Consider the following 26,507-nt stretch of genomic DNA (forward strand, 5'->3'; position numbering starts at 1 on the left):
TTTTACCAGAGTTTTGACCCTTGATTAAATAACTTGTACTTTGACAATTTCATGAGGGTGTACGTTCTTCTGAAATCAACTCCTCTCACAATTTGTGGAGGAATTTCACGAAACTTGGCAAAAGGCTTTGTTATATGACAGTTATACGCATACTATTGTTTCGCTCAATTTGGTAGCATTTTACCAGAGTTACAACCCTTGATTTATTAACAACCTTGTACTTGGGTAATTTCATCAAGGTGTGCTTGCTTTCTGAAATCAACTTCCTTCACAAATTTTATCCCCTTCTGGCTGAAAGGCCTGAACGGGGATTATGACGTGACGATGTCCGTTTGTCCATCCCAGGAAGGATACTCTCCTTCTGAAATAAACTCCTCTCTGTTTTTGGAGGAATTTCATGAAACTTGACTGGATTCTTTGTTGTATGTCGGTAATATGCATATTGCAATTTCATACAATTCCATTGCATTTTACCAGAGTTATGGCACAGTTGCCAGCAGGGGATCTTGTGCTCTCAGAGCACTCTTGTTAGCATTTTGGAATCGAAATGGGGGGAAAAGAAAAGATGGAAAAGAATCAGAATTTATTAAAAATCAATAAAAATGATACCCCACCCTAGTAATTACCACGGTCACTACGTGCCCCAATATACAATCCTCCTCGGTCTTCTTTTCCAGCAAGTTACGACACAAAATCCCCCAAAGCTGTAATTCGTGAACGGTCCACTCCACGTACAATCTGTTGGTCTCTGTTTAATCACAAAACGATAAAGGTTTCCTGAATCAACATTGCAGCAACTTTAAAATCAATATGGGTGGACCCTGCTGCCGATTTTCTGAATCAAGCCGAAAAGTTTATCTACTCCCCTGGCGCCACCATGATTGAAAATCAAGTGATTGCATTCCTGCATGCTGATTGGCCAATGCTCGAGCAGTGTTCGTGAACATTACGTGCCGTGCTATTTTACCTCTCCGTATCCCCCAATCAGTACGCCTAAGTAAACTTGAGAATAATGATTTGAAGCCAGATAGTGTATCATGAATTCAGACTTGGTGTACTACTTGTTTAATTTTCAACCCTTCTATACCATGACACGGTGTGTCGTGAGCCTTTAGTCCTGATTTGTTGCTCATTTTAACAGTTCACATTACAACATTGGTGCGTGGTTTCTTGCAGACAAATTCAGACTACGTTCAGACTGCACCCTGAAACGACCCATATCCGATTTTTTTTGCCCATATGCGACCTGTATCCGATTTGTTATTGACCATCTGAACGACACAGATCCGATTTTTTTCACACGCGACCCAGGCCGCTTGGATATGTGGTCCTAAATCCGATGCATATCCGATATTTTCACATGCGACTGCAGTCTGACCGGACAGGTCGCATTCATGCGACCTACACGTTATCAACAAGAGACAAACGTCACTATTCTGCGTTGGCTAATCCCGCCTCTTTGGTGGAAAACAACAACATTTGTACAGTTTTCAGAATTTAAATAGACTTTTTTATAGAATTGATCAAGCTAATGGTGGATTTGGTAGGGACCTGGATGTTGATCTGTTAGCCTGATTAAATAAAACAGTTTCTATAACTGATTTATAACTTAAACCATCCTGTATTACAAGATTATAAGATTGTTCTGGAAATTTCCAGTAATTTGACACCTTCGGTCTCATTACTCTGCTGCCCACATTAATCAGATTGTGTGAGTTCCACCGCCGCCACAAAAACCACATCGCCAGGTCTCGCCTCATCTCCATCGCAAACTGCACTGGTGTTTCTGCACCTTGAGCCAGCGCTGAGAGAAGTTGCAGAATTCAGCTGGCTATAAACAATCTAACTAAATATTTATAAAAATGTAGAAAAAGTTTAATATGACGAAATAAATATGTGCAAATTATTAAGCCGGAATTAAGAGTTTGGTAATACAGCGGCCGTATCCCAAATGACTGCCTACTGAAGCTCGAGTGCACTATATAGAGTTTAAAAATCCATTACTTCCTAGTAACATGTAGTGCACTTGTATAGAAATTAGAGAGACATTTAGGAGTCAACCCTCGTTACCAGGCTACACGTTTTCATTTCAGTTCGGAAACAAAAACACACACGAGACCTCACACTTTAACACTAACCAGATAATTAAACAAATAAAAAAAAAAAGAAATCATTAAACTTGAAGAGTGCGCTTTTTTTTGTTTACGTATTACGTAGATGTGCTTATTACGTGTCAATTTGTGCATGCGGGACACTTTTGGGTCGTTTTCCGTTCATATTGGAGATCGCATACAAGTCTCATATAATTGGTAATGTGAACGGCCTAACAAAAAAATCGGATTTCACAACAAATCAGATATGGGTCGTTTCAGATTGCAGTCTGAACGTAGTGTCAATGTCCCTCACCTTTCAACCAATCAGTCCTCAGCAATGCATCATGTGATTTCCAAAATGGCAGCACCGGTGGAGTAGACTGGAAGTTTTCTTCTTCGTTGAAGCAAAATCAAATGTTCGGATCAATATTACCTACTTGAATTGACCATGTTGAGCCGAGTAATCTTTATTGATTTATGATCAAAGTAATGTTGGTAGACTGGCCGTGGAGCTGGCAGTCTACGAAATGCATGCCTTCAAACACGGGAACCCCCAGCTTTGGGATCTTTCCATGTCATCACTTGTAGGAAAATAAGACCGAGGAGGATTGTGTATTGGGGCATGTAGCGACTGTGGTAATAACATGACAAGCAAGTTCAGAGCCTTAATGGAGAATGAATGAGTATATGAACTCCTGGAGAGAGAGGACAACTTCATGTAGTCGTAGTCCTTCTCGTCCACTTTGTTTGCACGCCCTTGATCAGGCAGTCAGTGGTCAATTTTTGGGGTTTGGTTGATTTGCGTCTGACGTGAGGACTTGACCAAAAAATATTGCAACGTACTGGCGGAAAGGTTGTATGGCTGCTTTGCGGTGCACTTTGCTAATTTTTGTCGGAACATATATCTGATTTCTGAAAAGATTATCTATTGTCCACGCAAGCTAAGTGATTCCCTCTTTAAAAAGCCTTCCGTCATCAAAAAGGATGGTGATTTGGATGGTGTAGCAGGCAGAATAAGCTGCACATATTGTGTACTCAAGGTTTGTTGAAGAATGTTTACCAAATTAAAGCACCTTTCAAGAGTCGATCTGTTTGTTCAATCTACTTGTCCACAAATGGGTTAGATCCCAGGCTCACAGGGTAGTGTTTTGTCCACCCCGATGACGAAGTCCGTATTTGGTCTCGAAGGGATCTCTCATGCCCCTTTTCCACCAAAGCAGTTGCAGGGCTGGTTCGGAGCCAGTGCTTAGTTTGGAACCGGGTTTTCTGTTTCCACTGACAAAGAACTGGCTCTGGGGCCAGAAAAACCGGTTCCAGGCTAGCACCAACTCTCTGCTGGGCCAGAGGAAAGAACCGCTTACGTCAGCGGGGGGGGGGGGGCGGAGTTAAGATCAACAACAATAGCAAGACCGTGAAAGATCGCCATTTTTAAGCGACGAGAAGCAGCAGCTGTACAAACGCGAAGTCTTCCGTTATTATTATTATTGTTGTTGCTGCTGCTTCCGCGTTGTTTTTGCTTTGATATTCGCGCCAAGGTTTATGCAAACGTAGCGACATAACTGACACATACAGCGATGTAATGACGTGGCTTCCCTTAGCACTGCGAGCTATGGAAAAGCAAACTGGTTCTCAGCTGGCTCGCAAGTTGAACGAGTTGTGAACCAGCAGCAGCCCCGAACTAGCCCTGGAACTGATTTTGGTGGAAAACCAGTCTCTGTGGCTGATGTAGTCATTGTTGAAGTGGCACTGCTATTGTAACCAGCTGCAGATCTTTCCCTGTGGAGCAATCTGCTGAACAACCCTGACACATGGGCTTTAAATGCACATACACGCGGCAGGAACAGATAAGAATCTTGCTCATTTCCTGTGGAGCAAATGGGCAATATTGCTCGAAATCTCTTCCTATTGCTGCCAGCAGACTGCTTGAGCTTTCATCACCCTGCCTGGAAGAGGTGTTTCTTCTGCTGCTCAGAATGGGACATCAACTGTGATTTCACCGCAGGTCTTCCGTATTGACTACCGCTATCTTTTGTGTTTGGAAAACGAAAGAACGAGTGAAGATTTTGTGAAAAACATGCACAGACTGGGAAGATTTGTCTGTCATGGTGTGTTGAGAGAGCAGGGTGGAGCTCTCGGGTGAGCAAGTGAGTGACGTTACAGAGGTGAAAGACGGTGGAAGGTTCAATCCTGGGATCAGACTTGCACGATTGGCATGTTTTTGTCAGAGCTGAAAAAAATTCCCAGCTTCAGGCCCGAATATGAACATGGGGAACGATGAACGGCCTTGTAGTGCGATTATATAATCGAAGAACAGCGACGAGACATCTGGGACACCTTGACGGAAAGTCTATCGTCTCAGAACTTATCGTACTGTTTTCTTGCGTCTTCTATGATGTTCCTCGATGACCATGATCGACAATGTCTTGACCCTCCTCCCTGATGACACGTAAGGACTTGAACTATGATTGGTCCGGGTCAAACTTGTAGTGTTGAAGACATGGCAAGGATTTATGGCACTGTGATTGCCTAATCAGACCTGATGACCATCGTGAAAGACAAAAACATTGTCTGATGAATGCTGTGGCATCGCCAGGATTTGAGCTCGTATTCTGTGGAAGATCAGGGGAGTCCTTTTCTTTAGCACCACCCAGGAACCATTTTTAAAAGTATTGGGAATTGAGTTTGAGCTCAGTTTGTCCCATTGTGCCATCAGGTGACCATGAATTACACCATTATTGGAAAACGGTGGAATTGGAAAGATGGCACAGTGACGCGAGTCTGGATAAACGTCTCATTGCCAGACGAGATTAGTTTTCTGCATGTGATGCAGTATTCAGACCATCGGCAAAGCCACGAGTAGCTCTGTTCACCAGGTTTCTCTGCTTCTGGTTAGCAGTGTGGCGTAGCATCGTGTTATCTTTGACCTTGGCTTTTTATAGTGTCTCTCTCTGTATGCTGCTCATTCTCTCCATGTCACCTCATTCTCTCTCCCTCTCTCCATCCACACACACACTGCTGTATGTTATACTCCCATGAGCATTGCTGTGGCTCTAACACAGCTCTCCGCAGGATAAGAGAGTGACGGAACATAATGCACACGGATGACTACACACCCAGAGAGAGAGGGGTTCATTTAATGACACTTTTTGAGATGAAGGGGGGGAAAAAAGTTTTGTCTTCTCTGTGGTTCTGTGTTGACTGTCCGTGTGGGTTTCCTCTGGGTTCTCCAGTTTCCTCCCACCTCCCAGTGATTTTCCTTGAGAGATGAATTTGTGTGTGGTGCCCTATGACGGAGCAACGTTCTATACGGAGTGTGTTTTCAGAGTGCTCCACACCCAGTGTTCCCAGGATAGGAATCCATCATGATACTGACCAGGATAAATGGCGCATTTCATTTGCACTGGGAAGTCAGGATTTCCGAGTTTCCACTCCAGTGGTAATGTCAACTGGAAAGGCCCCCCCCAAGTCAGAGGAACCTCGCCAACCCTGACTTCAAAATCCAAGATGGCTCCCTTGCCCTCGCTTCAGCATGATGGAGTTCTGCAGTAATTCACTGTTTTTTGTTTTTTGAGCACTTCTCCATGTCGTGTACACAATCCTGTCTCGGTTTTATCTGTGGACATGTTGCTGCAGTGTTTGTATGTGCAAAATGCCACAATTCATTATCAACTGGTATTGCAAATGGTTTTCCAAGTTGTTGTACTGAAACGTGGTCAACCCGTTTCCGCCATCGTTCCCAACTCCAATTTTTTGCTGCTGATTTTCTTTTTTTTAATTTTTATTAATTGTTATTGATTTTTAGACAGTAAAATGGGTGTGTTCCGCTTAATACGAGAATCAAGTCGACACGTCTCTGTATAAAACGATGCTTATTTTTGCGGCGTTGAAAATGTATTGTATTGAGGGGTCACTGGATCAAAATTAAACGTCACTTATAAAAATCCACTCGTATTCACGCAAGAATAAATCACACAATTGGACCTGATCCAAAGTATTTTTGTTTTCTTTATATAATGCTGACTACATAGAGGATAACGCACTCGTTGTAAATCTCATCTCATTATCTCTAGCTGCTTTATCCTTCTACAGGGTCGCAGGCAAGCTGGAGCCTATCCCAGCTGACTATGGGCGAAAGGCGGGGTACACCCTGGACAAGTCGCCAGGTCATCACAGGGCCGACACATAGACACAGACAACCATTCACACTCACATTCACACCTACGGTCAATTTAGAGTCACCAGTTAACCTAACCTGCGTGTCTTTGGACTGTGGGGGAAATCGGAGCACCCGGAGGAAACCCACACGGACACGGGGAGAACATGCAAACTCCGCACAGAAAGGCCCTTGCCGGCCACGGGGCTCGAACTCGGACCTTCTTGCTGCGAGGCGATAGCGCTAACCACTACACCACCGTGCCACACTGAAACAAAAATGATAAAGTTTAATGAAAATGTCTGCGGAGGAAGAGAAAAAAAAATAGGAGAGGAGCTTGGCATTGAAAACAGTCCACATGGTCAGTAGCTGACAGATGTGGTCAAGTTTGCCATCATCCTCGGCAAATCCTGACCCAAGTATCGAAACTCCCTGCGTTCTCACCAACTTGTCAGGATAGGATGCAGCCAAAAGTTTCTCCCCTCTGCTTTTTTTTTTTTTTGTAAAAGAATAAGCACCAGATCACCACCACTTCTCACTCCATCCTTACACAATTGTTTTTGTGGAATGCTCAAATAATCGAGTCACATTTCACTCACATCGAGTGAACATTAACGCTGCATAAAATTCAACAATTTCTCACACTTTCACGTCATTTATTCACATCATGCTCTAAGTGTATGGAATCAATTTTGTGCCAAAATGTTCATACAATACTTTTGAAATATCAAACAAAAACGACAAATCAAAATACAAAAAAAAAAAATCAATTTTTTTAGACTGGCAAACAAATTATTCGTGTAATCGTGCAAAATATCAGTCTATTACTCTTCAGACACCTTTTATTTTTGTTCCGTGGCTTTCTCAGTTTTGCTTGACGTAATTTATTTTGGTTGCGATTCCAGCTTTCTCGTTTGCGCTCCCGGACTTTTTGCTTGCAGTTTTGGCACAAACTTCCCGTATGGGCGTGCTGTCCAGGAATGCATTCCCATTGGCTAACTTGTGTTTGACTGACGGCTACGCTCAGCCATTCCCTACTCGGATTCTGGCGGACTGTTTGACGAGCGACCGATCCATTGACGGTAAACAAGGATCGAGTGGACTTCAGTGGCGACTATGATATTGAATTAATTCAACAAAGTATAAATTCAGTATCATAGTCGCCAGGCTGAGCTCCTCTCCTCGTATTCTTTAAATGCTCATTTCCTTGTTGTTCTTGAAGCATTTAACATTTTTCTTTATAGCGGGGAGATGGTCATGCCTTTTATCTATTTCTCCGTTTGAACAAGCAAAAACAGCGCAGGAAATAACCACATTGAAGACCGATTAAGCTGCTTGCATGAAAGACGGTGTCTGTCTGACTCCAGCTGTAATTATCACATGATGCGTGATGTCACGCACAAGGGGTCTATAAACAGTACGCGTACCATACTACAACAGCGGGGGTATAGAAAATAACTTGCAAAGCAGTAAATGAAACCAAGACTAAGGGGTCATCTATCATTTTCATCATTATCATGAGTCTACAAAGAGTAGACTTTTGAGCCCCCCCCCCCCCCCCAAAAAAAAGTGTACATTAGCGGACAAAAAAATGATGGATCTACGTGGAATAGGAATTCAAAATAAAACCATGTCTTGTATTACTTTTTATTAAAATCAGATGACAGGACAATACAAAGATTCACAAGAGAAGAAAAGAAGCAGTGTCGGGAGTAACGCGTTACAAAAGTAACTAATTACTGTAATGCATTGCTTTTTGCAGTAACGTGGTAGTGAGCAATTCCAGCGTTATGGACGTGACACTTGAACTCAAAATGGCAACAAATGACCCAGTGCATGTTTTATTGTCTCCCAGTATTTAAACAGGTGTTGCATATTATAAGGCTGTACCATACTGGAGAAGTGATAGAACAAGAACAATCCCCATAGTACATCTAGGGCATGCCAGAAAATGCCAATAAAAGATGCGTTATGGATGTGACAGAAAAAGTATCACTTTTCTTGGGTGACTGTACATTTTTATCAAACTCTGTGAAATTGTAAACCTAATGTCGAAATGGAGATATCCATTTGATAGAGGGGTCCAAGGTGAATATTAAAAAATCTCTGTTTAAAATATTTTGTATTTCATGCAGAGTTTCGGAAGGAAAAGTCAGCGTTATGGATGTGACGAAATTCCGTTATGGATGTGACGCGTCTGAAATAGACATGGCATATGTTTAGAAAATCAGCAATTTAACCACCATAACCCTTTGAAAAACTCTCTAAATATCAGCTAAAACTATCAAAGTTCTTAAATAATATTTAGGATGGCTATTGTTTTGCTGTTTTGTGGATTTTAGCATACATTTCTGTGGCTTGTGGCAATAATATAGAATTGTACATGATCAAAGTTGATTTTAGCTTGGGTTTTACATTATAAGAAAGAGAGACTGACAGTGACATATTAGGTGATCAAAATATTTATGTATTTATTTATTTGTTTATTTATTTAGTTTGTTTAGTTTGAAATTTGGGATCTCCTGTGAGGTTGACATTTACATGGAATTGCCCTAATGTAAGGCATTATAGAAAAAAAATTGGTAATATTTTACTCGGTACAAATGTCAGTAACACGCGTTACAATGCATTTTTAACCTGGAATGAAGTGGTGGTTTTTTTTTTTTCTTTCATACAAATTCGCCAAAATCACCGCGAGATCCACAGAGGTGAAACGTCCGCGCAAAATGTTTCGCTTCCTTTTCCTTTAGGCTAGTCAGACAGGAGAGAGAGAGGAGTGAACCTGCAGCTGATCTAACGTCGGATAGCACATTCTCCAGATGGACACACGCCCATTACTTTAAGCTTGTGAAAAATAAGGATGTGAAGAACATCATAGTCAAATGCACTTTGTATGCTAAACCTAAAGAACTGTCCACTTCCCGAAATAGCACCGGTAATTTAACTAAACATTTACAGAGGTGCCATAGTAACATGAAGTTGGCAAGGAAGCAAGCGGAGGATGAGAGTGGCGATAAAATCACAAAGCAGCCAGAATTAACGTTCTGCCGCTCTGAGATGCTGCTTCAGCCTCAGGAGGTTAGGAGACTTGTGCCGGAGTATGTTGTTGAAGATGTGCTGACAGTTTGTTTACATTTTTGTCCTGTATAACTGAGGATTTTTTTTTTTTCTGGTCGGAAGTCAGACTAAAGTGATTGAGCTGCCTTTCCTTCGAGGGCTAATAGGCCTAAGCACTTCAATATCATGAAAAGCACTTTGATTTTATTTCTAATTCCATTTTTCGAAATGTGACTGGGTAGCCTCATATAGCTAATAGTCATTGTCTAGCCATGATTTAAAAGGCTTGTTTTTTTTTTTTCAAGCCAGTTTTATTGTCGGCTACGATTTGCCATATGTTCATTTTTGTTAAATTTCTGAAATGGAGTCATATCCCTTAGGGCTAATTTTTTTTTTTAAATGAAGCATAAACTATGCTTAATGCTGTAAACTTGAAAACAATAAAGGCATAGAAATGCTAATTTTGTATCCTGTCATATCTTTAGACATTACAATAAAATACAGGTCAATTAATGTTAATATGAATAGACCTACAGTTACAGTATTTCTGTCACAATTTGCCAGACTTTGACCTTTTGTCTGTTCTTGCGATGATTGATTGTTCCTTGTATTGTGCCATGAGCCATCACTGTGGCTATTATATCAGAGCCTAATCTAGGGCGCGTAATACGCATTTTTTATCTATCTGTCGCACATCCACTTTTTGGGTGCGAGTGTGATATCGTGTATCTATTCATTTTGTCGCGCATTTATAAGTAGAGAGCGTGTAGTCGCCTTTTACTGAATCTTGTGCGTATCAATTTGTCAGCACCAGCTAGCAAGCACTGCAGTAAATATAGCGTCGTTTACACACCAGTCGGAAAATCTCGGAAAGGACCGAAGTATTCCGAATGGTTTATTTAGCGGGTAAAACAGTTTTGTGAACTATTATATCATTGGTCACTGAACCGGAAGACAGTGTATCTCAACCAATCGTGTGAAGTGTTTTAAAAATACCCAAAAGCACATGGCATATCGTTCTGTCTCATCCAAACATAATGTCAAAACGCGTGGTCATGCTGAAAAACCTTTAGAAGAAAAAAGGAAACAAAACAAAGAGACAGAAGTGAGTATTATGTTATTAATCATATTCAAGTAGTAAAGGTGCTTAGTTGATGATATATAGGACATATATAAGTTTGTGTACAAATATGATCTTAGAGTAATTATATGACAGTGTGAAGACATGCTGTCATTTGATTTTGATTGATGATGGTTTTTGAAGTTTGAATTTAATATTTTCGTAATGCCAATATACAATTAGTTTGATAATGTTTGGTATTATGTAAGTTTTATTTAAAAATAATATGAAATATATTTAATCTGGGGCAGTATATTGTGCTGTATATTTGGTATAAACCACTTCATATTCTTCTGGTCACAAAAAAAAAAAGTTCTTAGCCTTATTTATGATTGCTGTTGCTAATAATGCTCTAGAGATGGTTAATGTGTGTCATGGGTGTGTGTGCTAGCAAGTTCTGACATGTCAGTTTGTGTCTAATGAACCCCGCGCACACAACTTTGCTGGGCTGCAGGACATTTATTGATTTATTCTCAATGACTGCCACATGCTGGGCGAGTTACAGCTGGTTGAGTCACACACACAGAGGGCTGCTTTTTTTGTGTGCGCGCGTGTGTGTCCCGTTTTAGCAGGGCTTGAAATTCTTTTTTTTCCCCACCAGCCAGCCGGACTAGTTACCTTCCAAAGTAACTAGCCAAACAGAAAATCTACTAGCCAAAATTTGTTCATGTATGAATTTTACTTCTGTCAAAAATAACACAAAAGAGAGTAGTTACCATTGTTCATGACCTAATGTGCATTTATTTCAAGACCCGAGTATTTTGATACTGTTGTTAAGCCTCGGTCACAACCGGCCGTACGTGCTCCTACGGCCGGTCTACGTGCAAGAAACGCACGGAGGGTGCGCGTGTGACGTGCTGATTTTCAAGCCGCAGACCGGCCGCAGAGGTTCTTAGTCATGTCAGACAAACTCTACGGGCACTTACGTTTTTTTCAGGTTGCAAGACAAACTTACGGCCAACATGCGTCTTTCTCCACGAACAAAAAAAACGCAGCGATTTGGGAAACGCCAAAAATCGCACGGCCAAAAAATTGTACGTCCGGTTGTGACCTAGGCTTTAAATACATAAATGAGAACAACACAGGGCACCATAATATAATATCAACAAATCATAATATATTGGAAAACTTGGTGTATGAGTATTGAAAGCAAATATACTTACTATCATGACTGTAGCACCCAAAATATGTCCAACATGCTTTCTGTATTTAACCATTTATGAGAGAGAAAGCATTAGGAGCTTCATATTGACTAGGAATCAATTTGAAAAAAATTAATTATTCCATAAAAATCGTCTCGCAGCCAAGGCCTACCCTGCTCCCACGTTTGCTTATAAGTCCTTTGTCGTTTCTCCTCTTCAGACCGAGGTCGCTTTGTCCCCGTCTCTGGCGGTTTCTGTACACCTTTCAGAAAATTCCACATCGCAGCGGAGCTTTGGCAGATGTAGATGTAAACAACAACAAAAACGCGTGTTTAAATGGGTGATAATGTGGCCACATCTATTGAATTTGATAACGTGATGTGGCAGCGGGGGCGTGGCCAAGCGGCGGTCTGTGAATGGAGGGCGGAGTCAGGGAAGGTACGTGGTGGAATCATTGCACCTGATGGGGATTAACCTGTGTTTGTGTGTCTTCCCCAGTGACCGCGCCCTTTAAAAGGAGAGGAGAGCAGAGAAAGGGAGCTCTCTCTCCCCAACCAGAACGTACGTGTGTGTGCGTGTGCGGCTGGGAAGTGATAAAAGGCTGAAAAGCTAGCAATAAATAATTCATTGAGAACTCAGTTCTGGCCTGCCGTGCTTCTGTGCTCCACCCACCTGGTCCAATACTCCACATGATTACTGCGATATTCAACGAGATGCGTTATATGCATGCACAGTAGTGAAAAAACCGACAGCCTGACTCGTACACGATGTGATTCGGAATTCTTCGGTATTTTCCGTCCTGCCGATAAACACATCGATTAATACAGACACGGCACGCGCTTAATATGTGGCGGCTTTAGTTGACGGTGTGTCTGAATCTTCGCTTCATATATATTTTTTATTTTCAACTAGCCAGCTGGGCTGGCTAGTGACAGGAATTACCCGCCAAATGACTAAGTCGCTGCGGGCGACCGGACCACCGCGAATTTCGAGCCCTGTTTAGTGATCTCAGTAGAAACAAAGGCTTGGGAGGGGAGAGAAAAAAAGCTAGAAGTATTTCATAGGCTACATTCACACTGCAGGCTGAAGTGACTCAAATCCGATCTTTTCGCCCATATGTGACCTGTATCCGATCTTTTATTGACAATATGAACGACACAGATCCGATTTTTTCAAATCCGACCCAGGCCGTTTGGATATGTGGTCCTAATTCCGATTCCTATCCGCTCTTTTCATATACGACTTCAGTCTGAACCGCCAGGTCGCATTCATCCGACTTACACGTCATCAACAAGCCACAAACGTCACTATTCTGCGCTGAAGTAGACGACGGGTCTCTCAAAAAAAGTTACAACAACATGGCGCATAATCACGGGCGCAGATAGAGGGGGGGACTCGTCCCACCCAGATTTAAATTCACCTCGTTCGGTCCCCCCCCACTTATAGGGAGGAAAAAACGTCTATGCTGTCTTTCTTTGCATAAGGCAAACCTCACGGAAAAATCAAAAGACTAATTACCATTCGGTTTATTGAGGTGCACGGCAGTGTATACATAGTTGCAACAACTCACATAAAACAAAACAAAGACTGATATTCGGTTGGTTGAGCTGCGCAGACTGCACAGGTTGCGAGCTCGAGCTTGGTTGCTATGGTTACTAACAACAAGTTTGACAGGCATATCGGGGTTGGGGCTGGTTTGCTGGCAGCTTTGTCCCCCCCAGTTCAAAAAACGTATCTGCGCCCCTGCGCATGACATCAATGCGAGGGACGCTTCGGGCTGTGAAGGTTCTGAATCTTCTCAATGGAAGGACGCAGAGGTTAGGGAGCTGATTTCCATTTGGGGGGATGCAGCTATTCAAGCTAGATTGGATGGGTCATACCGCAACCGGGCGGTTTTACTTCCGTAAACACTGGCCATGCTCACTGCGTGTGACGTCGTCGTATCCTGCAATGCGCATGCGGAACACTTTTAGGCCGCTTTTCGTTCATACTGAGGATCACATACAAGTCGCATATATTTGTTAATGTGAACGACCTCTCAAAAAAATCGGATTTCACAAAAAAATCGGAATTGAGCATTAAGCCTTGCAGTGTGAACGTAGCGATAGTTAACTTTTTCCACATGATGATCATTTGCATCCAGTACATTTTTACATGCACACTAATTCTGAATTTGATATGGAACATGTAAAGGGATCGTTCTTTGGTAACGGAACTGGTCACAGCAAAATATGCTTTTATATGTTTTTTTTTTTTAAGTTGCAGTACTCAAGATAATGGCATTAAATAAAAACACCATTCACACTGTATGAGGTATCTTTTGGCCCTAAAAAAAAAAAAAGCATAGCAAAATTGCCTATGTTTAACTCTGAACGCAAAATCTTTCATGAGGAAAGAAAACTCAGTAACGCAGTTACTTCAGAAAAAGCTGATCTTTCATTTCTTAAAATTCAAACCAAGATTTTTCTGAAGCGACATCACTATAATTGAGGTGGTGATTTTTTTTAAAATATGGTTTTCTCTACATTTTACCTTGGATTCCATAATTTAGCAATGTCACTGAGCTATTAAAGCTGTACTCCCTTTCAGATTTTGCAAGTGTAGGTCATAAGAATTTTCCCCGACACCCAATTATTTTTGTTTCGTGGACCGAAAGCTACGGAGTTCGAATCACAGGCTTCCTTTTTTTTTAATTTGTTTGTTTGTTTTTAAATAGAACAATTAATGAATTTAAGGCCACGTGGCTCAGAATTCTCCGCTATTTTTTCCTGCTTCACCATGACCCAATTCAAGATACTACGTCATGCATCATGTGGTGGGCTTTCCCCGTTCACGCAAGGCATTGTGGGATACAGATTTGAAACAGTAGAGAAAAACGAAGGACGCGAGTGTGTGAATGAAACGTGAAAGACCGACTGCAGTAACAGAAAGCGAGAAGAAAAGCAAACGCAGGACCAAGCCAATACATATCGGCGGTCAGCGAGCACCTCGGTGTGATCAGCTGTTCGTTTAGCGGCAGAATGATGGAACGGTCAAAGTAAACCTGCGCATGCGCACACAGACCTCCTCTGTCTGCTTGACTGCGCGAAGTGAGCGATTTCATGCACATTATTTGCTACAGAATCCCTTCAAATTAAATAACTTCCCGGCCACAGAATGGCCTGTTTTGTGAGATATCACAGAAATAAACATGTATCACAATGACCAAATTTCAGAGGGAACTAAATTTCACCGATTTTTATGAAATCGAAAGGCCGTCTCGCTTTAATAATTTCATAATTTTGGCCTCTCTGCTGAAGAATTGCCCAAACAGCATGTTCTGTTTAGATTTTCCAAATTTGGCTTTATTCTGAATTTAGCGTTTTCTGATTAAGGCACGTGGGTCATGTCGATTTTATTTTTCAGGTTTTAAGGAGCATTCTTTGGACATGTATCCAGCACATTCGGAATATGCGCCTTGATTGGGATTTATATGGCAGTTTGAGACGCCGTCAACTCTGCGCATCATCCACGAACCAACTAGATGATTGGAACATACGCGGCCTCATGGAAATAGGAACATGAGTGAATTATTTGTTTTATTAGCCGTGCAAACAGCTCGGTAGGAATATCATTGTGGGTTTTTATTTTTTATTCTTTTTTTTTTTTTTTTTTTTGAAGTTAGGACAAAACCCAGAATATTTTGTGCATGTAAATGTAGTGATTGTAGTAATGAAGTATAAAATATCAGTAAAATATAATCAATCCAAACCAAAGAGAACCGGTGAAGGTTGTTTCCATGGAAACATTTCCAGTTCCAAAAATACATTTCTCTTCCAGACCCAATTGCAATCGTTGCCTTTTGGTTATGTGACCCAATATCTGACGTATACGCTTTCTCCCAAGCCACCATTCCTCACTGATGCTGGGCGCCATCTCTATGAAGGGCACAGCCTGGTATTGCCTTCTAAACCGACTAAATGTATGTGTAAAATATTGATTGGTGTCCTATGTTTTGAGTTCTCTTGGGTCAAAAGGGCATGCTTTAAATCTTGGTATCAAGTGTTTTATAGAAAATCGTGTGTGCTGATTGGTCGAGAAATAGTCCAAATCTCTCGACCAATCACCTCAGGCGACTCAGTAAAATGGCTGTCAATTGCTTTGTCACCGTAAGTGAGGAAGAATTACAAACGATGAATGAAACTGCTGTTCCTAAAAGTAGGAAGGTTTTGGTCTAAAACTTTCAAAAGTGGGGCGGCAGGGTGGTGTAGTGGTTAGCGCTGTCGCCTCACAGCAAGAAGGTCCGGGTTCGAGCCCCGTGGCCAGCGAGGGCCTTTCTGTGCGGAGTTTGCATGTTCTCCCCGTGTCCGCGTGGGTTTCCTCCAGGTGCTCCGGTTTCCCCCACAGTCCAAAGACATGCAGGTTAGGTTAACTGGTGACTCTAAATTGACCGTAGGTGTGAATGTGAGTGTGAATGGTTGTCTGTGTCTACGTGTCAGCCCTGTGATGACCTGGCGACTTGTCCAGGGTGTACCCCGCCTTTCGCCCGTAGTCAGCTGGGATAGGCTCCAGCTTGCCTGCAACCCTGTAGAACAGGATAAAGCAGCTAGAGATCATGAGATGAGCTGAGACTTTCAAAAGTGAGATGGAATTGGGATGTATTTTATCAGTTTCCAAACAGTTTTATGTGACTTGGTATCGGTAAGTGACGCAAGTCTGCGCACATTACATTTGCATGCCGCCTTTGAAGTTTGAAATTATTATTTTTATTTTTTAAATATAATCACCTGTGTGTTTATACTGAAAGTTATTGACTTCATCTCCAATATTATTTAAATAATATTGGCTGGCGTTGAGTGGTATATCAGATTCCATTCAGCGAGCATGATATTAAAGGAGTCAAAGACCATTTCAATCTCATGCTAGCTGAATGGAATATATCTGACAGACCATGAAAAAAAGCCATTATTATGGAGAAACCTTTATTTGTCACATGCACACTTCAAGCACAGTGAGATTCACCTTCTGCATTTAACCCATCTGAAGCAGTGAACACACGCGCACGCATTCAGAGCAGTGGACAGCCACACCAGAGCGCCCGGGGAGCAGTCCGGGGTCAGGTACCTTGCTCAAGGGCACTTCAGCCCATGGTCACTGCATGTTAACCTAACTGCATGTCTTTGGACTGTGGGGGAAACCGGAGCACCCAGAGGAAACCCACGCAGACACTGGGAGAACATGCAAACTCCACACAGAAAGGCCCCTGCTGGCCACTGGGCTCGAACCCAGAACCTTCTTGCTGTGAGGCGTAAGTCCTAACCACACCACCACCGTGCCGCCCAGGTGGTGGTGGTGGTGTAGTAGTAGTAGTAATAATAATAATGATGATGACTGCGCTAGCATTGGCCTTCGCCAACACTACATCGGCTGGAAGGTAACTGGACTGCCACGCTAACAGCACCAAGTCATGGGTAAGCTAGCGCTGGACTTTGCTGATATGAAGTGTGTGTAGTATATTATTATTATTATTATACAACCTATGGTCATGAGCTTTGGGTAATGACCGAAAGAACAAGATCGTGGATACAAGCTGCCGAAATGAGTTTCCTTCGCGGGGTGGCTGGGCGCTCCCTTAGGGTGAGAAGCACAATCACTCGGGAGGAGCTCGGAGTAGAGCCGCTGCTCCTCCACATCGAGAGGAATCAGCTGAAGTGGCTCGGGCATCTCTTTCAGATGCCTCCTGGACGCCTCCCTGGGGAGGTGTTCCAGGCATGTCCCCCCGGGAGGAGGCCCCGGGGAAGACCCAGGACACACTGGAGGGACTATGTCTCTCGGCTGGCCTGGGAACGCCTCGGTGTTCTTCCCAAGGAGCTGGCTGAGGTGTCTGGGGAGAGGGAAGTTTGGGCTTCCATGCTCAGACTGCTGCCTCCGCGACTCGGCCCCAGATAAGCGGAAGAAAATGAGATGGGGAAAATTTTCCCCTGTGTAATTTACTTAGTTACTTTTAAAATAAACATCAACAGCTACACACAGTGGAGCAACCTGGTTGCCAAAATTCTCTCAATCTTCCGCTTTTAAGGAAGCAAACCTCGTGGCCATGTTGGTTTACAAATGGTCACGGTCCCTTGCTAATGCGGAAGTTTTACATCTCTGACTGACATGTCACGTCATGTCTTGACAACGTGCAATATTATAACAATATTGTATGCTATCAATAAACTCACTAGAAGGGAATAGAATACATACTGTATGTTATTTACCAGCTGGGAGGTCCGTATCGTGAAATACCGTGACCGAGGTATTGAAAGTACTGAGCGAGGCCCTCTGGGCCAAGGGTCAGTATTCAAGGCTGCGGTCACGGTATTTCACCATACAGACCGACCTTAAGCTGGTAAATAATACATTTATTTTTTTCTTTACCAAATTCTAACAGAAAACGAGAGCACCCGAAAGAGAAAACCGAGCCGAGCCGCCATTTTGAATCCTCATTCACGGCTGTAATGCAAATGGCTTCCTCCTCAGTATACAAGTGCACTTCCATGGCAGGAAAACATTTTTCCGCCTATGTAGTCCCCTATTTATACAAAATTGAGTCATTCAGGATTCAGCCATGTTTTTGCTCGGCGTTAGCAACTGTTAGAGGTTTTTAGCTTTCTCCTGAAATGTTTTTTCTTTTATTTCTTCTTCCTCAGGGTAGTAAAACTCGCTTTCGCTGTGAACACTGTCGTTATCGCTATCCATGCTGTAAAATTAATGCTATTCTCCTGAGAAATGCGAAAATAAATGTTGAAAAAAATTGCTATGATGTTTGTTATGAACGAGCAAGTCGCCAGAGGTCCATAACCGGGGTCCGTATCCTAGGATACGGACCCGCTCGCCAGCCAATCAGAGCGCAGGATTTGATGGAAACCGGACCGCGAAAAAAATAAATGTTTTTATTCCATGGAAAAAGTGGCCTATATGTATAATAATCAATATTCACTAAGCCTGAGGCAAATAATTGTAAATTAATAACAGTTTGCTGTGTGTGTGGTGTTTTTGAAAACTGTCTGTTTTGTAGATTATAGTAATAACCTTCTAATTTCAGCTAATATCAGAACTGAAACTAATGGTCTTTAACCCACACACTCATTCCTGCGGTTTAATTCACTCAAGCGCTCGTTCCCTTTCTGTTTCAGAGAAGTATATGGATTACTTGGAGCTGCTTATTTGGAAATGAGCGCAACAGGGCATGAATTCCTTTAGATTTCTCTTGCATGTCTTTTTTGTCAAGCAGAGCTGTCCGACCCAGTGACTCCCATCACATGCTCGTTATTCCCTTCGTATGATGCAAGCTGAAAAACTGTGTGTGTTGGGGGGGTTATACTTGACATGTGACTGTGTTTGTGCTTGGGCAGCATCGTTTACATACTTGTCTGCAGCGCTCGAGTATCTGTTAGATTTAAGAGACATCCGCTATGCGACACGTCAAAGACAAAACATCCTGCACGTCGACTTTCCACCTCGACCGCTAATATGTTTGGTCATATTTTTGTAGCACTGTGTAGCAGCGTGCGCCATGAGGACAAGCTCAGAGTTTTCTCTTTAACACTTTACAATATCAACGTCTCAGATTTGAAATTTTCACTGTGTACTCTTAGTGAAATGTAAAGATGAACCCGGCTGAACAGAAGTGCAGGATGTACGAAGGCACCAGGAGCGCTGAGGATGTGTGGCATTCGGGCTGGGTGTGTGACCAGAGTGACCAGATATCAATATAACTTCAATCTCATCTCATTATCTCTAGCCGCTTTATCCTGTTCTACAGGGTTGCAGGCAAGCTGGAGCCTATCCCAGCTGACTACGGGCGAAAGGCGGGGTACACCCTGGACAAGTCGCCAGGTCATCACAGGGCCGACACATAGACACAGACAACCATTCACATTCACACCTACGGTCAATTTAGAGTCACCAGTTAACCTAACCTGCATGTCTTTGGACTGTGGGGGAAACCGGAGCACCCGGAGGAAACCCACGCGGACACGGGGAGAACATGCAAACTCCACACAGAAAGGCCCTCGCCGGCCACGGGGCTCGAACCCGGACCTTCTTGCTGTGAGGCGACAGCGCTAACCACTACACCACCGTGCCGCCCCTATAACTTCAATATTGGTGATTTTAAATTATGTCACAAAACGCTGTTGTGAGATCTTTATACTAAATAAAAAATAAAATACAGACTGAATAGAAGCTGCTGGGGTGATTTTTAAATTTTATACTTTTTTTTTTTTTAACTTTGCAATTTTTTTCCAGTGTTGAGTATATCCCATAAAAATATTAATTTTAAATGGAAAAAATACAAATAACTCTTGTAAATTCGTAAATAACTCTTGTAAATTTTTTTCTTTTGTTTTAAATATATTTTTTTAAGAGCGATGTAAAAAAAATTGTGTTAATTAAAGCGAGACGGCCTTTTGATTTCATAAAATCAGAGAAATTTAGTTCCCTCTGAAATTTGGTCATTGTGATGTGTGTATTTTTGTAATATCTCACAAAATATCCTGCCATTCTGTGGCCGGGAAGTTATTTAATTTGAAGGGATTCTGTAGCAAATAATATGCATGAAATCGCTCGCTTTGCGCAGTCAAGCAGACCGAACAAGTCCGCGTGCGCATGCGCAGGTTTACTTTGACCGTGCACTGACCGTTCCATCATTTTGTCACTAAACGAACAGCTGATCACACCGAGGTGCTCGCTGACCGCCGATATTTATTGGCTTGGTCCTGCGTTTCCTTTCCTTCGCAACATAACGGCTTTTCTTCTCGCTTTCCGTTACTGTAGTCGGTCTTTCACGTTTCATTCACACACTCGCGTCCTCCATTTTCTCTCCTGTTTCAAATCTGTATCCCACAATGCCTTGCGTGAACAGGGAAAGCCCACCACGTGATGCATGACGTAGTATCTTGAATTGGGTCATGGTGAAGCAGGAAAAAATAGCTGAGAATTCTGGGCCACGTGGCCTTAAATTCATTAATTGCTCTATTTATTTAAAAAAAAAAAGTAATAAAATTGGAAGTCTGTGATGCAAATTCAGTAGGTTTCGGTCCATGAAACACAAATAATTGGGTGTCGGGGAAAATTCTTTTTATGACCTAAACTTGAAAAATCTGAAAGGCAAAATATTATTTTTCCAGTGTTTTTAAATATTAATTTTTATTTATAAAATATAATCAAGTTAGGTAAAGATAAACAAAAAAAATTATTTTTTTAAATTGCAAAAAAAAAAAATTACTGGAAGCTGTTGATGTGATAAATTTTGTACATTTTAATTTTTAAAATTGTAACATATTAAAACTATTAATTTTTACGTTCTATATTTGTTTGATAGTACATAAATGTAATAACGGAGTTTTTTCAAAATATAAAAACCACAAATGGGTGTTTTAGGAATCTACTGTATAACTTTTTTTTTTTCCCCCCCTCCTTTTTAAACGCAACACTGCTGTTTTGTGAGAATCTTCAGTATCCTGCACACTGTGTGCTTGTGAGTCAGATGCGTGTAAGTGGAGCATCAGGTTCCTCCACAGTCCGAAGGTCTGCATTGACTCGTGCACCTGATGGAGATAAATGAGCACGTCCTCAAATATTCTTTACGCTTTTTGTGTCCAAGCTTGCGTTTGTGCTGACAAGTGTGTCAATATAGATTCATGTGTAAGAATGATGCAACTTTTTTCCATGTGTAATTTGCCCATGTTCTTCCTTTGTTTTGAACTTGCTAGGGGTAAACAAGTTTCATTTATTACGGTTTCCTGTTCTCTACTGGGTTTTCTTTTTTTTTTTTCATTTAATTTCATAATTTCTGAAGACACATTTGCTCGACAGCATTTCTTTGCATGTGCTTAAGACTCACCCAGAACTGTATGTGCCCAGTCTCTCTACTTGTCTACTAGGGCTGTAACGATACACCCAACTCACGATTTGATTCGTATCGCGATTTTTGACCCACGATTCGATACGCCCACGATTTTTTTTTAAATGTTTTTTTAAAGTAGTAAATTTGACTTATTAACATTTACTTGCTTACATTAACTATTTAATAACAAATAATTCAGACCACTGCAGAGAATGAGTAATATGTATGCAAAAATGAACAAATGTATATCCAAAGATTGTTTTATTTCTCAAAATAATACTGTTGAGCCGGAAGCTGTTTTTTTTCGGTTCTGAAAAAGTCATTTTTCCAAATCGTGTAAATCCGTTAAGATTTTTTTTTTTTGGGGGGGGGGGTGGCTCTCACTGTCTCACTCTCATAGGGCCAATGATTTTCTGTGATCGCGGAATTTTTATGGTGAAACATTGCTCGCGTGTCAAAATGTAACTGCCGCAGAAGGCTTCCGCCCAAGCAGACATGCCTTCAGTGTTGCCAGATATTGCTAACGTTTTCCACCCCAAAATATGTTCAAAACCAGCCAAAAAGCACCTAAACCTGCCCAATCTGGCAACACTGCATGCCTTTCCGGTCAAGTGATTGTGATTGGCTTGTGGCACACCTAGCCAGCCAATGAGCTGCTTGTTTACAGATTCGCTCCCCGCGTTGCAACCAGAATGGCGACCGCTTAAAAGAAATGAATGCTCTGCCAGTGGCGAGTGTGGACGTTGCGTGACTCGCAGAAGATTGTCGCAGGTCGGCGAAAAAACGACTTACTAATAGATATAAAAAAAAAAAAAAGTAATTTAAGTAAGTGTAAAATGTAATTTAAATAAAAAGTAAAGTATTCATAAATTGAAGTTTGGAAGCGCCTCTGTTTTTGGGCTGAGGAGAAGTTTGAAAGGGTGTACCGCGATTCTGCCTTCTTGTATCGCGATACGGATCGTGGCTCTGCGTATCGCGATTTCGATTTCGATACGCATATCGTTACAGCCCTATTGTCTACGTGTGTGCGCGCTAGTTAGGCTACGCTAGCGTTAACGTCCTGAAACTCGTTCTCGAGCTAGCAGCTTACCCTGTTTCAGTCGAACATACAAACTACTTTAGGTGCACTTACGTTGTTCTATAATTCATATTGTCTGGTTTGACTCCACTTGGCTCTGCTGAACGTCTCCTCGCTTCAGTTACTGTTTATGGGGGATTCTCCATATCATCTCATTATCTCTAGCCGCTTTATCCTGTTCTACAGGGTCGCAGGCAAGCTGGAGCCTATCCCAGCTGACTACGGGCGAAAGGCGGGGTACACCCTGGACAAGTCGCCAGGTCATCACAGGGCTGACACATAGACACAGACAACCATTCACACTCACATTCACACCTACGGTCAATTTAGAGTCACCAGTTAACCTAACCTGCATGTCTTTGGACTGTGGGGGAAACCGGAGCACCCGGAGGAAACCCACGCGGACACACAAAGGCCCTCGCCGGCCGTGGTGCTCGAACCCGGACCTTCTTGCTGTGAGGCGACAGCGCTAACCACTACACCACCGTGTCGCCCGGGGTTCTCCATGTTTGGGATTTTTATTTTTTAAAGTAACTTTTTTTTTTTTTTAAATATAAATAATTTCCTCACTTCGTTTTCATCATGGGAGTTCTAGATACTGCACCTTTTGGGGCTAATTTATATAATGTATTTTTAATTTATTTTATTTTTTTCAGATTGAATTTTGTTTTAAAGGCAAATTTTACACCAAGCAGGTTTAAATAAAACATTGGCAAAAATGCATATTTGAGATTATTTATTTTATTTATTTTTACAAGTATTTTGCTTTGACAAATTAATTCTCAAGGACCAGGAATTTGTGTGGTTCAGGTGTTGAGAGACAAACGGACACAGCGGGACAGAGACGGACAGAGACAGAGTGTGACTGACGCAGACAGCGGGAGAGAGATGGGCAGGCAGGCAGAGAGAGGGAGAGACAGGTAGAGACTGACAGGCAGGCAGAGAGAGAGAGAGACCGGGGGAGAGAGACAGACGGGCAGACAGAGAAATGCTGCATTTGGTTAGAGGTCCTAACTCATAATTCCTGTCCTCCAACCAGGAAAACAACAAATAATGCACCTCGATGCAGAATTCCTAATCAGGAGCTCAAGATGGTCGTCTTGTTTCAGAGTTCAACACGTGCCATCAAATCGACACGGCTGCTCGCAGCATCAGCAGGAAACAAAGTAGTGCGCTGAAGCTCTAAATGATTTGCTCTGGACTGTTTATAGATGGAAATATTAGCATTAGATTGATCAACGTAAACGTTTACATGTTAAATATAACACTGGCTGTAAAGTTTGTGAAGGAAAATAGCCATCACGCGTCACAGTTAGCTGGTGAACCAAACACACACACACACCACCCCACCCCAGATTTTCTTTTTCTCCACCCCACCCAAGCTCCAATTTGCCACTTCTAATCTAAGTTAAAGTGCCATTCCACCATTGGATGTATTTTTTTGGCATAAAATACAATATATGACAACATGACTAGACAGAGAAATCTTTTAGCTTCAAAATGATATATCAAACATAATTTTTTGACAACGACAAGTATATTAATTTTGCGACCAAAGTCACCTACCCTTTTAATTTCGGCGCGGTAGTGAAACGTGATGTCATCGGCAGGTTCCCCTTTTCTTGTGTACCACGTCACGTGTGACGTGGCACAGATTATCAGCAATGGCGGATAGAACGCGATTGTCGGCTTCGGAAAAGAAGCGAAGGAAAATAGCAAGTGATGCCCAAAGGAGACAGTCGATGGTGAATATCGGCACAGCAATCGACAAGTGGAAATCGCGTTCTATCCGCCATTGCTGATAATCTGTATACGGTACAAGAAGGGGAACCTGCCGATGACATCACGTTTCACTACTGCGCGGAAATTAAAAGGGTAGGTGACTTTGGTCGCAAAATTAATATACTTGTCGTCAAAAAATGATGTTTGATATATCATTTTGAAGCTAAAAGATTTCTCTGTCTAGTCATGTTGTCATAAAATATATTGTATTTTATGCCAAAGAATACATCCAATGGTGGAATGGCACTTTAAGGGTCGTACAACACGTGCAGTGTTCATTCACAGGTCAGTCCCTTTGGAGAATGACTGACTTCTGCGCTACACCTCATTCTGAGCTCCTTCCTTCCTTGTGCTCCAGAAACGTGTTCAGATGGAAGTACAAGTGGTCTGAGAGTGTGGTGTGGGATTTATTTATTTATTTGAGCTGAAAGGCCATCCTCAGAGGCAGTGCGCAGGCGGTGTTGCCTTGGCCAGGTTTCAGTCTGCGATTTATTTCCTGCTGCATGTCTGATGACGGGCTTTTTTTTTTTTTTTTTATATACCCCCCCCAAAGTCTATAGCTCTCCTATCGTCATGGCAACTCCACGGAAATTCTTCATTCTCGCCTCTGAAACTCATTTTAGGCCAGTGTTGGTGTGCACAGAGCCGGTGTGCTCAGCTGAACAGATTACAATCCAATCTGAGTGGTTTGTGCTCTCATCGTGACACCGAGTGTTTACAACTGGGCATCCAGGGAACATCTCGTCTCGAACATGATGTACACTGAAAACAGATTAAAGGGTGAAATTCCTCCTCTGCATTTAAACCATATGGAGCAATGAACACACACATGCGTGCACGCACACACCACAGCTATGGCACAGCACCCGGGGAGCAGTTGGGGGTTAGGCGCCTTGTTCAAGGGCACTTCAGCCATGATCCAGACGGGAGGGGGTTCATTCACTCAACTCCCTTTACGTGTTTCCTGCCGGTCCCAGGAATTGAACCAACAACCCTTAGGGCCCAAGGCTGCTTCTTTAACCTTCAGGCCATGGCTGCCTTTAGTAACCTGCCCTTAGTAAATTTAAGTTAATTTGTTAATCACGACAAATCTAGTGATTTTTTAGATTCTTCTCCTTGTTAACTAAATGCCCTCTGACCGGCTTTCTATGTCTTGAACGGTGTTTCACCTTCATTTGAGATCATGATGCGTTCAGCTGGTGTGAAGGAGCATTTCACAGCTCCAGGTGCTCAAAAGACCGCAGCGATGTGCAATTGTGAAAGACGCACTTGCGTGACAGTTGCACAGGTCTGTGCTTTTTCTTGTCCTCGTCGTGTAAATGAACAGCAACACCATCTGAGAGTTGTGCAAAGTAAGTGTTGGTTGCATTTGGCCCACACTTCAGATCACTCGTCATGGGCTCCGATGTTGTGTTTGATCTCTTGAGCAATTTTGCATGCGAGACACCGTGGGAATTGTTCAGAAAATCCTTGCGTCATTTGCTGGTTGTATTGATTTGATTTATCCCACATCATGGTCATGTGCTTGTCTGGTTTGTTTTTGTAAACCCCGTGACCTCTCGCACGAACACAACCTCTGCAGCTGCCTTTAAAGCCTCTTCTGCTTTGACTGAAGTCACTCCACCACCTAGTGGTAATGTCAGAGTAGTGCTTTTTAACATTTATAACGCTTGATGAGTATAATGTCTGGAGGAAATTATGATGTGTGTGTTGTCAGCGTGTTTTTTTTTTTTTTTGGATGACGAGTGTTAAGATCTGTTTTTGTTTTTTGTCCTTTTCCATCAGGTTTGTCGTGAGGACTTGGCAAACATCGTACCGAGTGACGTGGACAGAAGAGCAGTCAGTATGCTTATCTGACAGTGACTTGGTGAGTTGTGTGTGTGAGCGTGTTGCACAGAGAAACTGAAACTCTGATCAGGACGAGAGAAAGCTTGAAGGCAGGACAAATTTCACCACCTGTTATTATTTCAGCTTGAGCCAAAACACCAAAGCCTGGAAAGCCACACGAACACCTGCTCTTCCTCTCTCTCAAACACACGTAGTCCTGTTTGTTCGTTTGACGTTTATCTTGAGCTGGTGTATTTTCAGGAAAATAAGACAACGTTCGAATGAGATATTATTATTAAAAAATAATTAAAGGGTAATTTCACTGCCTTTTTAAGGCCCGGTCCCACCAAACCGATAACTAGAACTATAAATAAATCAGTCCCC

General features: G+C 42.2%; 1 protein-coding gene across 5 annotated transcripts in view; it reads left to right on the forward strand.

Moving 5' to 3' along the window:
• ralgps2 (Ral GEF with PH domain and SH3 binding motif 2) overlaps positions 1-26,507 on the forward strand; it is a 306,158-nt gene that overhangs the window by 92,998 nt on the left and 186,653 nt on the right. For all 5 annotated transcript variants that reach the window (XM_060917537.1, XM_060917533.1, XM_060917535.1 and 2 more), the window contains exon 2: positions 26,082-26,163. The gene's annotated coding sequence lies outside the window, so the exon portion shown is untranslated. The remainder of the gene's footprint in view (positions 1-26,081; positions 26,164-26,507) is intronic.

This window comes from Neoarius graeffei, chromosome 3 (assembly GCF_027579695.1).
Source record: "Neoarius graeffei isolate fNeoGra1 chromosome 3, fNeoGra1.pri, whole genome shotgun sequence".
Classification (NCBI taxonomy): Eukaryota; Metazoa; Chordata; class Actinopteri; order Siluriformes; family Ariidae; genus Neoarius; species Neoarius graeffei.